The following is a 14237-nucleotide window of genomic DNA, read 5'->3' on the forward strand; positions in this document are numbered from 1 at the left end:
CTGTGGTTTTTACCTATTTGGGTTTTCCACGTATAAACATTAGTGTCAAGTGGTGAATGCTTTTGTGGTTGTTATCTTATTTGTTGATTTGGTTAATTTCTAATAAGGCATGTTAAGTAGAAGCATTGAGAGATGAATATGTTGAGTTAAGATTAAGCATTGTTGATGTTTACAAGATTGAAGGTGTTTATAGCTAAAATTTGTTATAACAGTTAAACCAGTTAATGTCAAGTATTCCTAAGAATATTGATCTTGACTCAGATATTTTTACTTTGTTTGACTGATTTTGAGCTTGGAAACTTTGTATCATTTTTTCAATATACTGATTCACCCCCCCTCTCAGTATTCTACGGGATACTTATTCTTTCTTCATACCATCATTATCTACCTCATGTCATGATTTATTCTCTATTCGACATGCTTGTGTCACAAACTCTATGTATGTGGAAAAATATCTCCCATCTGAATTCATCCTCAACTCTAGTGCTACCATGGATAGGAAACAATCCATCTTTTCTTTGTCATTTAGAGGTTCTTCCAACCTTTGCATTATCTCTTTTAACCTTCTATCAAATTATATGATTGGTTCATCCTCCCACTGGAAGAATTCCCTTATTTTTCTTACTCTTTTTGTAGGGAGTTGTAATCTATCAAAATTTTCCACAAATGCCTTTCGCACCTCATCCCATTCCATATAATTTCATGGATATGACTTTTGGTACCATTATAATAGTTCATTCCTTAAGGAACCAATAAAATCAAATAATTTTGTGCTACTGTGATTCTCATTTTTGCTCTGCCATATAGATTCTAACAGGAAAATATGTTTTGTGGCATCATTTATTTCCTTTTAAAAAATGGGCATCTTCCTCATGTTACTCATGTCCTTGTACGTATTCATTGATACGTGGCATCAGTTCATACTCAACAAGTACTTACTCATGATTAAGATTAATTCCCACCGCATCTTTGCTTTATATTTTCTACGATATTCTTGGATTTTAATTCTTTCCTTTTTCCTTTTATTTCTTTGGTTGTACCCATGTTGGCACACTCAACTAGACCCTCTTTGGCGTGCTTCCCTTTATCTTTTTAATTTCATTCTTCCATTTTGTCATCTTATTCTCTTTCTTTCTTTTCTATCTCTTTCATCCTTTTGCAATATTTTTCCTCTCTTTCTTGAGTGTGCCTCACTTTCCTTGAACATATATTATTTCTCATTGCTTCCTCAATAAATTCTCTGGTCTCTCTTGTGATTTTGTTATCTCCTTTAGCCATGGTACTCTTCTATAGTATTCTTTTGGGTCTTCATATAGTCCATGGTCTTTTGGAATGTGAATAGTCACATATATTCATGGGTCTTTTTATATCCCTCCCCCATTTTTGTTTGCCATCCCCTAATTGCCTACCCCCCTCTCATAGAGGTGGACCTTAGGGTTTAGCGCAATCAATATTTTGTCATTTTTCCTTCTTCCTTTATGATTTATAATTTATTAACTGCTCTCCAAGATCTCGGCAACAAAACCAATGTTAGCAAGAGAAATGGTGTTGTCCAATCTAGAGACCTATACCCCAAGTTACCTTATGTAGCCAATTTATACCCCAGAGGACATAGTTTCAATTGTGGGTATAGAAATATAAATACGACTAATGCATTTTCATCATGTCATCCCTAGCATTAAATAATTATCTGATTTTCTATCTCAAATAAAAAAATTTAATATTGTATTTATTTTCCCTATGCACTTACACCTCATCTTATCCTCCACCTTATCAATTCATTTGCATTTTGGATCCTGTCCCTCCATAAAATTAAAAAAAAATCCCTCTAAAATTAAATAAATTTTCTTAATTTTCTACATCAAATAAACAAATTAATATTTTATTTATTTTCCCTGTGCATTTACACCTCACTTTATCCCTCCACCTTATCAATACATGTGCATTGTAGTTGATACCCTCTCTCAACAATTATCAACCACTAATTTTGCCTCTTAATTTCTACCATTGATCAAATGTAGGTGAAGTGTATAGATAAGATCTTCACCCCCTCCCATCCACCTCTCCCCAACCCATTTTCTATCTAGCAATTTTGAGCACCTACACTATAGACCAATTATCAAATATTTTCAATCAAGAGCTAGCATCTATCTTTTATTGTGCAATCATGGCTATATAATTTTGAAGAGCAATCCACATGCCAAAGCATTCAAGAAAATATCAAGCAACAATGGAGTCTCCTAAGATATTTTCTATGATATTATTGTTTATCAATTGATTTTACACAGATTTTAGAACCATTTTGTGTTTGTGTTGATTTGTGAGTTTGGATCTTGCATTGAATTTGTTTCTATTATTTTATTCACATTTTCACAAATTTATAGTATGTTGCTAGGTTTTTTGAACTAATCCATATTTGAGTGGAATATTGTGTAGAAAATACTATGTGGTCTTGTTGTGAGAATTTTTAGATGGAAAGTTCTTCAGAGAGAATAGAGGTGGAGAATTTTTTTGGAAATAATTTTGAGATGTGGAAGATGAAGATGGAGGATCTTTTGATAGATCGAGATCTATGGGATTCTATTGATGGGAATGCCTTTAGAACTAAAGATCTTATTGTGGTTACCCAATATGATGTTATTGTTAGCATTGGATTCTTATTGATGTCAACAAGATAATAGTTGTAGAAAAGTGAAGCCAATAACACACAGGTTATGCAGTCATACATAACATGTTGTGTTATGCTACACAAAAGTTGTAGGTTGCAAAAGAATTGATAGGTTGCACAAAATAAGTGATTTCATGTGTAGTAGAGGTAGAAATGGTGTGGTGTCATAATTCTGTGATGATCTCTGCATTTCGATGTGACTCTATTTATCGCTATAATCGCATTCAGGCTATGCAGACCCTTAATCTATACCAAAATGTCTTCCCTACCATCCAGTGACATTATGGAAGTGAGAAATGAGACCCTGTGGGGTAACTTCAAAGAAAAATGGATAGATTTATCCCACTATCTCGCAACGTCAATGATAAATAAGATGCAGGCATTCAGGTTAAGATAAAACAAAGAGGAGAGAGGATCCCCGCCATCCCGCATTGCAGAAAGTTGAGATTGAATGGTCGTGCAGGGTGACTACAAGTAAAGTATGGCATATCTCACCACCCCACACCGTAGAATTCTAGAGCAATATAACCGTGTGGGATTACAAGGAAAAAGGCAAGAGACATTTCTCACCATCCCACGACTATGAAGATTGTAGAGAAAGCATCCTATGGGGTAAGAAAGAACAAAGTGAAAGGTATAGCCCGCCAACCTGTCGGGTAAAATGGGTTTGAGAATGATGGTGCAGGATAATTAAGGGAAAGAATTTTGTGGCTCTCACCATCCCACATACATATTTGTGATACGCATAACACAAAAGTTAGTCATAGTATGGAGTTTGATGGATTTGTGTAGCCCAATAGTCCACATGGAAGGTTGACTGTGGTTGACCAATGATGACCAAGAAACTTCAACACCAAATGTGAAGATTGTGATGCCCAATTTGCTGATAAAGATTACAATCAACATGGAAGTTGACTAAAGTTTTACCGACATATTTGATCATCATTTTGATGGTGTGGTGCTTGCTGAGTGCATGTAGGGGAATGAGAATTCTATCCATCTATTGCTAGAGTTTTTGTTGACTACCAACTGAAGATTTCATTAATGGAGGTAGTTGTGATCAAATCGATTTGAACAAGAGGATGGAGAATGCATTAATGGTGACCATGTTGCAGGCTTTTTGTGTGGCTTGAGGAAGAACACCACATCTCTTCAAGAAGAGGAAGATTACTAAACTTAGTAATCTAAGTACAGAGAATGATCTGAAGACATAAAGGATGCATTTAATACAGGCAGCCAATCTAGGAATGTATTTAGGACAGGGAATAAAATCTCCTATAGTAAAAAATCTGCAAGATAACAGAACTAAATAAAATATTTTGATTTTTGTTTTGAAGGGAAATATCTTAGGTGTATAGTGCAAATTGAATCAAGTAGCAAAATTAATGAGATTTGACAATTGGAGATGTAGTTGTTGAGATAGAGATGAGGTGAAATAGCAAAGTCTCAATAAGACTAATGTGTGGTAGGGCAAAGTAGAGTGAGTTGCTGCCAAGAGTAAGTAGTGGAAGCTACAAAACCAAAAAGTTGGTGAACAGAGAAAAGAGAATATTCAACAAGGTGCAATAGAGGTAGAGAGAAGAAAACAATCAAATAGAAGAAGAAAAGGAAGAACATCAGTAGTCAGTGAAATCCATTCTCCAGGTGTGAGAATTTGTAAGTGTTAAAAAACTGATTTATAGCAAGGCTATTACTGATTCTGTAAACCTTTATTTCTTGTAAATGTTTGAGTGGGTGCTCAGAGTAGGGTAGGTGATCCTTGAGTAGGTTCTCTAAATTGTTAGGGGGTTGGTGATCCTTGAGTGGGTGCTCAAAATCATCAAGTGTTGGTGCTCCTTGGGTTGTCTCCCTAAACATATTGTAATCAGTGGTTTTATTGTGAGGCTGGATTGGAGCATTAGAATCCAGTAGCTATTCTCACCGAGTTTTTTCCCACATTGGGTTTTACTCGTAAATCTTGTGTTGTGAATTGATTCTTGTGTGTATGTGTGTATTCTCATTAGCATTGCATTCTTAATATTTGCACACTTAATCTAGAAAAATTTAAAATACACTGATTCACCCCACCTCTCAGTTTTCACTTGTGTTCTTCAATTATGGACTGTAAAGCCAAGTGTCTAATCAAATTATGCTTGGTAGAGTCTATTTTAATTCATGTCCATGAAGAGTCTTCTACAAAGAAGATATGGAAGAAACTTGGTGAGATGTATCAAGCCATATATTTAGTGAATAAAATTTTTATTGAGGAAGTGGTGCAGTCAGGACAAGAGAGTCCTCAAAGAGAACAGTCTGGATCATGCAACAAGAGTTAAATAGCAGAAACAACTCAATGTGATGGAGGTAATGCAAAATAGACTTTATTATATCATGAAAATTAATCAACATGCAGGCTCACAAGATTCAGCTCACAGGCCTGATCACAAACATTCTCAATTATAATATTCGGGATCAAGCAAGAATGTGAGCCAACTTCGGACCTCCTAACCTTTAGGTTTATCTTCAATGTTCTAATAATTGATTTCTAAATGCTTAATTACATTGATTTATATTATCAAGAATGATCCGTGTTGGCCCAAAATGAAACAAATGTCAATGAACAAGATGTAACGTGTAAAAACAACAAGGTCAACCTTCGACAAACAGATCCTTCCCAAAAATCCATAGAATGAAGTGAGGACCCAAGGAAAGGTTGGCCACACACCAAGGAACATTGGAAACAATGAATTGAAGCTCCACAAGCTACATAAATGACCCACAAGATTCACCGATAGCAAATAGGTCCAAGTGTTTCCGGTGTTTCAAGCTAGAAAAATGTCTTAGATTCCGGAAGTGATGACTTGCCGAAAAAAGATCCAAACATCCCACTGAACTAGGATAAGGTAGATGAGCATGTCCACAAACAAAATCCATCTCCATAAGATCCAATGAGAAAATGCAAAGAAATGCAGAAAGAAATGTTGAAACTACAAAACAGGAAACCAACTGAAAAGAAAATGTTTTTGGTTGATGCAAGATTGCCATGAACCAGGGATGCTCTTGCATCAGACATTCAAGGTTGTTGAAAAAGTGATTCCCTTACTTTGTTGGACTCAGAGGAAAACCAAGACGATATACCTCTTCTAGGGAAATCCATGGTGAATCTTCAACTGTTCTGCCCTTCCACTTCATAAGATATTTTCTGTACTGGTTTCTTTGGGTGCTACGCACAATCCTATTATCTAAAATGTCTTCCTGATCTAGTACCCTCCAAGGTTTCTACTTCTCCATGTTTTCTCCACTATCCTCACTAAAATCTATCTCATGGTACTGATGTAGATCTGCAATGTTGAATATAGGTAAAATACCCAAACTATTCGGTAACTCCACTTCATATGCATTTTTTTGGAACTGAATTTCTTCAAGATCTTACAAGGTCCAAACATCCTCATCTTCAACTTTTTATAGGTTCCAAATAGAAATCTCTCTTTTCTCAAATACACAATCACTTCATCTCCAACTTCAATTCCTTATATGTCTCCTCTTTTCATTTGCATTCTCCTTATACTTGTTGTTCATGTCTTCCAATTGTTGTTTGACTTGAGTATGTATTGTCTTCATATGCTCTACAAATTCTTCCTCTTCTGCACTCCTCTTATCTTCATTAATGATATCCCTCAACTCTGATATGCCTCTAGGGTGTGCTCTAGTAACAATCTCAAAAGCTATTCTTCCAGTACTCTTGTTCATTGAATTATTGTTAAGCAAACTCTGCTTGTGCAAGGATCAAGTCCCAACTTTCAGTTTTCTCTCAAGCTAAACATCTCAAAAAATTTCCCATACTTTTATTTACCACTTATGTCTGTCCATCCATCTATAGGTGAAAAGTAGAACTTAATTTCAAGTGTCTTCATCATCTTCCAAAGTGTTCTCCAAAAATATTCAACAAACTTAGTATCTCTATCAGAAACTATGCTCTTAGGTAATCCATATAATCTCACCACCTCCTTGAAAAATAGATCTACTATATGCACAACATCCATTGTCTTCTTACAAGATATGAAATGTGCCATTTTTTAGAATCTATCTACCACCACAAATATGGAATCGTTTCCTCTATGTGTCTTAGGCAATCCAAGTATGAAATCCATGCTTCTGTCTTCCCAAGTTCTCTCTAGAACTGTCAAAGGCTTATACAATCCAACATTCTGACTACTACCTTTTTCAAGTTGACAAATCCTACAGCTCTGCACAAATTTCCTGACATCCTTATGAAGTTGAGGCCAAAAGTAATTCTAACTAATCAATGCCACTGTCTTATCAACACCAAAGTGTTCGGCTAATCCTCCACTATGCTTTTCCTTTATCAGACTCTCTCTCATAGAACTCCTAAGTATACACAACTATACTCCTCTAAATAGCATCTCACCTTGAATGAAATAGACCAACCACTTACTTCTATCCACCATAACTGGTTATTTACAAGCTTTCCAAGGTTCTGCAAAATCTGGGCCATCCTCATACAAGATCTTCAATTTCTCAAAACCTAATACCTCCACTCTCATCTTTGTCAGCAATTTCCTCCTTCTACTCAATGCATCAGCAACTCTATTTGACTTCCCACTTTTATGTTTCAAAACAAAGGTATAACTCTGCAAGAACTCTATCCATCTCATATGTCTCTGATTCAACTTACTCTGACTGTTCAAATATTGTAAAGCTTGATGATCTTTCAACAATTTCTCTTACCTTCTTAGGGTCCATCTTCAATCCATCCGTAGATATCATAAATCCCAAATATACTAGTTCTTCCTTCATGAAACGACACTTCTTAATGTTTATCAACAACTTCTCTTCTCTCAACCTCTGCAAAACTTGTCTCAAATGCAACATATGTTCTTCTTTGCTCTTACGAAAAATTAAAATGTCATCCAAATAAATGATAACAAACTTACCTAGGAATTTCTTCAATACCTCATTCATCAACCTCATGAAAGTACTTGGTGCATTAGTTATTCCTAAAATTGCACCCCTCGCAATTTTGATCACATTTGGAGCCCTCACCTTAGCGGTCTCATCCCCATGCTTGATCGCAACATATCTATGCCTCCCCCATGCAATAAACATCATCTTTTCACACTTTACCTTGTTGGACCCCTTGTCCTTTCCCTAAATTGGGGTAGGACTAGGGCATGGCACCCTGGTCCTCACCAAGACCATGGTGCCATGCCATGGTCCTCCTCAATTGGACTATAATTTGAACCCTTGGCCTTATCTCAAATTTGAGCGGGAAACTTTTCCTCATGTCGTCCTATGTCAGAAAATTAATATGTTTGACAACAGAGAAGTATATAAGGAGGTCTTTCCCTCTCATTTGGGCATAAGGCAATAAGGTGGAGATGATCATAAGGCAAGGAGACTACATTCAAGCATTCTTCAAGACTATATATTTTTCATCTATCGATTGGAGCAACATTACATCATCCATTTGCAAGCATGTGTGTGTGTTAGGGTTTTGTCATGTTCATGCCATTTCATAAAACATATGTGATTACATTCAAGAAGCAAAGCATCATTATCAATCATTGCAAATCTAAAGGATACCTTTCCATTATTTACTTCAGTATTTTCAAAATTCCAATCAAGGTTGATTCCTCAACCGGGGTTTGACTTAGGCAAATCCCTATTCCCAACACATTTCCCTTTCCTTCTGTGTGCAAGAAATAGGTGCATAGCTATACTTCTAGAAATAAGCTTCGAACACAGAGATGGAAAAACCCTTTTCAACGATTGAAAATTTCGGAGGACCAAGAGGGGTTGTCTTGGTCCCGACACACGGTCCCTGCTATTTTTGGTAATTTTTGTAGGGTGGTTCTGAATCAGCTTACATTACTCAAATCCAGGTGCACGATGAAATCCTGAACTTGTAGCTTACTATTTCTGCATATTTTGTCTTCAATTTCATGCTTCTACTTATTTTAACAATTCAACTTACAAAAGAGGAAAACCCAAATCAAACCAATACACCCAGTATCTAGTCCTTGTCTCATTTAGGATTGGATCTAGTGGATTCATCTCCTCTTTTGAATGTAAAATCCTCCAAGTGAAATTTGCCTTAGTAATTTCTCCCTTCCATGTGGTGAATTTGCTAAGCTCAAATTTTCCACTTTACATTATGGTGAACCCGACTCCCTACACCATTAATTCTGATTTTTTTTTTTTCAGATATGAGTGTGTATGCAATTTAAAATTCAAATTTTCATTTACAAGTTTGATTTCCTTGCAAATTTGAAAAATTTAGAGATGAATTTCATTAAAACCCTAATTTTCAAAATTGAGCTTGTGAATTGCATAATTTGGGTTAATTGTTTTAGACTTGAGTGTTATTAAATTTAAAAATTCAAATTTTCACTTGCTAGTCAAATTTCACATTTAATTAAGTGGTTAATTACAAAAACCCTAATTTTCAAAAAAAAAAAAATTAAGCTTGTGGGTTGTTTAAATTTTGAATTTCTCTCTTCAAATTCGTTGCTAATTTCAATTCAAATTCAAAATTGCAATCTTGTATCTAATTTCAAATTTAAATTTTAAAATTAAGCTATCAATTACCCTAATTTTTTAATTTAAATTAATTTCACAATTTTTTATTAATTACTCCAATTTTCAAAATTTCAACATTGAATCTTATTTGTAATTTCAAATTTCAAAATTAAGAGGCTCTTTCTACAAGACCCTAATTTTAAATTTAATTTATTGTGAATCATTTTAAATTTAACATTTAAAATTAAGTGGTTAATTACAAGAGCCCTAATTTTTAAATTCAGCATATCATCTAATTTTAAAATTAAGTGGTTCCTTTTTACAAGGCCCTAATTTTAAATTTTCCTATAGATCATTTTCAATTCAAAAATTAAGAGATTATTTTTAGCCCTAATTTTAAATTTGAATTTTTATCTCCTAGTGGGTAGTTTTAAATTTAAATTAAGAAATTATTTTTCTATAATCCTAATTTTAATTTTAAATTTCCTAGGAGGTTAAATTATTATTCTTTCAATCAATTTTCTTATTCAATTGAATAATCATTTTTCTAAAATTTTGCATTATTCAATTATTTTGCAAGTTCAAATTTTCAAATTTCAACTTTCAAATTTCAAATTTCAAAGTTCAAATGTCATTTCATATTTTCAAAAAAAAAAAAAAAAAGAGTAATAATACAAAAAAATTAATTTAAAAAAAAAGAAAAATACAAAAAAAAATTATTAAAAAAAAGAAAAGAAAAATACAAAAATAAAATCTTGTTTTATGCATTTTGTGTGTTTGCGTGCTTTAGTTAGCATTTCTTTTTGAAATGTCAAATTACTCTTTGCAAGATTATCGTGCCTTTGATGATCCATTTGCTTATAATGACTATCCTTTTGAATAAGTATATAGTAGAGAGGAACTTGAGGTGGCCCTTGATGGTTTCCTTTATCCTAAGCCTTCTAAACCATCCTTTTGCCAAAGGTTAATCAACATAATGCGTAAGCCATTTAGTAGAGATGCGATGGATGGAACTCTTGATGAGGATATTGTCATGCATGACAATCCACTTTATGAACCTTTGCCTTCTATCAATCCTATTTATGAAGAAGCTTTTGTGCTAAAATAAGTTGATGTGTTGGACAATCCTCTTTATCAAGTTTTACCTTTTAGAGATGATACCCTAATGAACCATGATAATTCCTCTCCTAAATCTTCTCTTATTCATGAGGATACTTTGGTGAAAGAAAAGATTATTAACACTCCTTTTACAACTCTTCCTCTTAAAGATGAAGTTTTGAAAATTGATGTTGATCTTTCTCCTAAAAAATTTCTTTCCTATAAGAATATCTCAGGGCAAGAGGATGATATCATAAACATCTTCCTTGATGTCACTTTACCTTCCATACATCATATCTCTCCTAGAGAAGAAGTCTTGATGGACATTGATTTACCATTTCCCAAATTTGTTCCTTCCAATGAGGGGACATTGGTGCAAGAAGAGGTTATGAGCACATATTTCAAAGATCTCCCTCCTAAAGATGAATCTTTGAAGAAGGATGTTTATCCTAAAATGTATCTACCCCATGAGGATAATTTGGCGCAAAAGGATGGAATCATTAGCAATTTTCTTAATTATCTCCCTTCAAAGATGTATCATTAGAGAACAAAGAGCCTAATCAAGTCAATATCATTCATGTTTCTAGTTATTAGAAGCCTAAAGCTAAGGAACCTCCCAATATCCTAAAAGTTACAAAATACATATGTGAAAGAGATGCTATGGAAATACAACTAGAACAAAAATATGGCTCCAAAATACATCAAATATTTAATTCCTGCATCAAAAACAAAGATCCTAATAATCTTCTCACTTCTCTTTCGTCCCCCTCTCACCCTAAGAAGGACATTGATAAGGATCTTGTTGAGAAACTCCATGGTATCTTAGCAAGGATCTCCCTTTGGGACTTGATTCAAACTTCCCCTTCATACCATAGGTTGATCCAAGAAGCCTTTCATAAAATGGTTCCTCATCTTTCTTCTAAAACAAATGATATCACATTCCCACAAGATGAATTTCCTTCGATAGATGTTAGAAATAGAGATGATCCCCTTATGATTACTCCTTGCATTTATCATCAAAACATAAGAGGTACCTTAATTGATAATGGGTTAGCACTTAACATTTGTCGTGTTGACTTATTAGACAAGATAAATTGGGATAATTCTTGTATTCAACCTGATCCTCTTTGTGTTCATAGCTTTGATAATGTTCCTAGAGAGACACTTGGTATAGTCATATTACCCATAAAAGTAGGACCTATGACTTTACCTGCTCCTATTCATGTCATGCCAAACCATCTTAATTATAACCATCTTGTAGGTAGATTGTGGATTCATGCTATGAAAGTAGTCCCTTCTACTATTCATCGCACAATCAAATTCATATATAACAATGAACTTCACACAATCAAGGTTGATCCTAATCCTCATGATTTTGTTCATGATAAAGTAGGATGCATTTCTCCCTTTAATACTATGATTCATTCAATAACACAATCTCTTATCAATGATGATTCCTTAGCAAGGAATTGAAGTACATTAGACTTTATGCCTTCCATCAATGGATATAAAATCCCTCAATCTATGAAGGAAGCCTTGAAGAAGCCTTGTGTGTCATTTATCCAAACTTCTTCTAAATCAAATCTCACCTCTCCTTCCAACACATGTCTTGATGATCATGATGAGGAATCTTTATATTTTGATACTAAGAATGAACCCTCTCCTCTAGATATTTCAACATCTATGCATGGACATAATGGACATGGTTTATGATGTATGCAACAAAGTTTTGACAGCCATGAGAAATCTACACCATACTTTTCCCAAGAAGATCTAGGTTTCCAAAGTCCTCCTTTGTTAACAACCTCTCCTCCATTGTCTAATACATCTATGTCTTCTTACAACTTCTCATCACAACAAGAGAGTATCTTGTATGAGCTTCTTAAAGACAACTTGATTACTCTCCTTTTAAAGAATCAAAGAAAGAATCGTAAGAAAAATCAACATGATTCTTCTTTTTGCAAGTATCATCAAATCCTTGGCCATGCCACTAATGAATGTTAGGATTTAGCAAATAAAATTCAACTCATTGTAACTGGTACCATTCAAATACTAGATGGCAATGAGTTGGACTCTCATATTTTTCCCTTTACATAACATCTAGCTCCCTATTATGTTTCTCCTCATTATGTGACATTGGAAGCTTTCTTATTGGGGTCTCATTGTCATTCATGGTGGTACAATTTCAAGTGCAATCATACTTTGGTAGCAATATAATAGTATTTCTATTATTGTATCCATGCTTGGAGGGGCAAGAATAGCCTTTTAATCATCCTTTCTCACTTTCCCTTTGTGAAGTAGGGCCTTTATTAAGGATCAATTATCGATTGTGGAGGTGTATATCTCTGTTGAGGATTGCCTTCCTATGATTGGAACAAGTATCCCTAATGAGGATCTTATCCTCACCTTATAAGTGCAGATCCTTAATTGGACCTCTTCCTTAGTGCTGAAAGTCTATAATCATTCATCAAATTCTTCTCTTTATTGAGTTGTATCTTTTATAATGAACTTGTTAGAGTTATCTTGTATTAGCTAATAATTATTTATTTAATTATTAGTCTATTATAATATACGCTTAAGCTAAACTTAGGCATTTAATAATATTGTAGGTATTTAAATACACATTATCCCTTTAGGGTTTCTTTAGGGTTCCACATATTTAGGGTTGCACACCTTTAGGGTTGTTAATATCCTTTTATAAGGATTGTATTGTAATTTTTCATTAACTAATTCCCTCTCTGAATGATAATCTTCTTCTTCAGAGCCATTATTGTGTTTTTACCTCCAATCTTCTCTTGTGACGGGTATTTTGCTAACAGGTGTTCTTGGGATCTCTGAAGTTGTATTTCTCAACTTCTTCAGAACCCTTCTATATTTTGATATGCATCCCTATTGAGGATCTTTTGCTTATGTTAGAAGAGTGTTTCTTTTAAAAATTATCTCTCTTTGGTGTCCTTGTCTTCAATCTTGGGGGGCAAGAATAATGTTTCAATTCTCTCTCTCTCTCTCTTTTTCTAAAGATTTCCTTTTTCCTTTGTTGAGTTGCATCTTTCATAATTTGATGTCATTTCTTATACGTGTGTATACATTCCTTGTTTGAAATGGTGCATATTTTATGAATAATCTCTCTTTAGTGAAAGTTTGCAATCCCTAGAATCCACTTTGGAGAAGGTGTGTATTCTTAGTCCTCTTATCCTTCCAAGATGGCATCTTTATTAAAGATCTCCTCTACTCTTGGACGTAGATATCTTTATGAAAAGATCTCTTCATCCTTGGTTAATCACACATCCCTCAAAATGATCCCTTTACACTTGTTGCAAGATATCTCTTTTACAATTATCTCTTCCTTGCTTAAAGAAACAAAGCCTACTCGGGAGTTTTTCTTTCTATCTTGAAATGCATGCATTAGCGGATATCTCCTTGGTGTTGAAGGTGAGTATCCTTGTTTCTATCTTCCTTAAGACGTCAACATAGGACTAAGTTGACATATTAAGGAGGAGGGCATATATACAACCTCCTAGTTGCATTTTTTTTACTATTAATTATCAATATGGGATTGTTGCATACTCATGTTTCATCCCTATTTTGTCCATCATTCATGGGATTATTACATCCTCATGCATAATCCTCATTTCATTTTTCAATATGGGATTATGGCATCCTCATGATTAATCCTCATTTCATCCATCATTTATGGGATTGTTGCATCCTCATGCTTCATCCTTATTTTATGCACCATTACATGTCTTAAACAAGTTGAAGCATGCTTGAAAATAGAGGAAACAAACTCTTATACGGGGTGCTATACACTTGAAACCATACATCACGTACACACACACATGAGGATGAGTGGAACTAGCTAAAGCCAGCTAGACTATTCTTATTGTCTTCCCCACATGTATCACCTAGATAAATACATCTAGGGGCAAGTTGTCCATGTGCGTTATCATCATGG

The sequence above is a fragment of the Cryptomeria japonica genome, chromosome 3, assembly GCF_030272615.1.
Source record: "Cryptomeria japonica chromosome 3, Sugi_1.0, whole genome shotgun sequence".
In the NCBI taxonomy this organism is placed as follows: Eukaryota; Viridiplantae; Streptophyta; class Pinopsida; order Cupressales; family Cupressaceae; genus Cryptomeria; species Cryptomeria japonica.